Source organism: Rhamphochromis longiceps, linkage group LG2 (genome assembly GCF_057381845.1).
Source record: "Rhamphochromis longiceps isolate RC_006_pf linkage group LG2, R_longiceps_female_GT1.1, whole genome shotgun sequence".
Classification (NCBI taxonomy): Eukaryota; Metazoa; Chordata; class Actinopteri; order Cichliformes; family Cichlidae; genus Rhamphochromis; species Rhamphochromis longiceps.
The window spans coordinates 22,916,967-22,918,663 of NC_140558.1; the positions used below are offsets into that span (position 1 = coordinate 22,916,967).

A 1,697-nucleotide genomic window follows, 5' to 3' on the forward strand; every position below is an offset into this window, starting at 1 on the left:
CTCCTTCCCTGCCAGAGAGGTGACATTCCATGTCCCAATTGACAGTCTTGGGATCAGTCTGCCAGGGCTTCCACTCTTGGCTGCCGCTTGGTACACGGTACACATGCACGCGACTCCTATGATGCCTCCTGCGGGTGGTGGGCCTGCGAGAGGAGGGGCCCATATCATCTTTTCAGGCTATGCTCAGCCGGGCCCCATGGACTAACAGCCGGCCACCAGACGCTCACCTTTGGGCACCTTCCCGAGCCTGGCTCCAGGCCGGGACCCCAATAACCCTCTCCTGGGAAGGGGAAACTGTTCCCTCAGTGATATTCTAATAAGTTTCTTCTGAATTGCTCTTTGTCTGGTCCCTCACCCAGGACAAATTTGCTATGGGAGACCCTACTAGACATATTATGTATAACTAATACAACTAACTTAATTAACAAGATTTGCACAACTACCATTAGGATTTATTTTTTTTTTAAATTTGAAAGTATACGTTGTAAAAAAATAAAAGAAAATCTAACTTTGACTCTGTAGTATTGAACAAAGTGTTGTATGAATGTCCACATAAACAAAAGCTTATTATCTAAGTTGCTGTTATTAGTAATAGTGGTAGTAGTAATATATATAAATTAGGAACAGATAATTGAATAATTGAATAGGGCATTTTTTTTCTCCTTACTCACACAACCGATAAAGATTATTAATCATAAATATGAATCTGAATGACCCCTGTCAGCATTAAGTAGTCCATCCATCCATTCGCTTCCGCTTATCCTTTTCAGGGTCACGGGGGGCGCTGGAGCCTATCCCAGCTGTCATGGACAGGTCGCCAGTCTGGCATTAAGTACTCCAACAGCTAAATATGAGTAAAAAGCTACAAAAAAAATGACGTAAATCTTAATGTTACACAAACTGGACTTTGCTATCCCCCATTAACCCAGTGCAAGAATGAATACAAACGTTTTTAAAGTGAAATAAACTTTATTGAACTTCCTTTTAATGTGCATTTGTTTAATTGGATGTATTTGTTGAAGTGGAACAGGAGCAAGACCACTGCAGAGAATAAAGTGATCGCAGCAGCAGACGTAAGTGTATCCAACAGGTCAATGGATCCATTCTTTGCCCACACGAACACCTAAAGCGTTTATGAGGATAAGATGTACGTGTTAGTTGATGCATTCTTTTATTGTGGTAAGTATCTCTGTATAACAAATACAAACTGCTCTTGCCTGCAAAGTTCTCCTATAGGATTCTCATCTTGTAGGCTCAGACCAATGCGTGCTTCATTGTCAGCATTTTGAAAATGTATTTCCACTGCATGAAGCACAATGAATTTTTAAATAAAAACGTTGGAATATCATTTGGGACCACTGAATCTGAGGAAATCAAACATATGTAGAACCAACACTTGTACATACCTGACATTGTTCGTCCTTATTGTTCTGCTTGTGACAGAGACCAGTTCCAAAGATAAGCTGCATGCAGAGGAAATAATTATTACTATCTTGGAAGAAGTAGTGAATTTTATTCTATAAGTGGAAGCTCTAAAGATTTCAGTCAAAAAATTGGAAGAATTGTTGATTTATATGTCTAAACTGGAAGCCCTACTGATTGGGATTAAAAAAATGAAACAAAAAACACAAGAATTAGTAATTATAATAAATAGAATGCTGACTGGACTCACCACTTAACAAATTATACTTCTCCAG

General features: G+C 39.3%; 1 long non-coding RNA gene across 1 annotated transcript; it reads right to left on the bottom strand.

The window, feature by feature from the left end:
* Positions 1–988: 988 nt before the first annotated feature.
* On the bottom strand, positions 989–1,697 carry LOC146677185 (uncharacterized). The gene is made up of 4 exons (XR_014907514.1): positions 1,673–1,697; positions 1,407–1,463; positions 1,218–1,302; positions 989–1,123 (listed from the first exon to the last, which is right to left on the bottom strand). It is a non-coding gene; the product is annotated as an uncharacterized LOC146677185 (long non-coding RNA).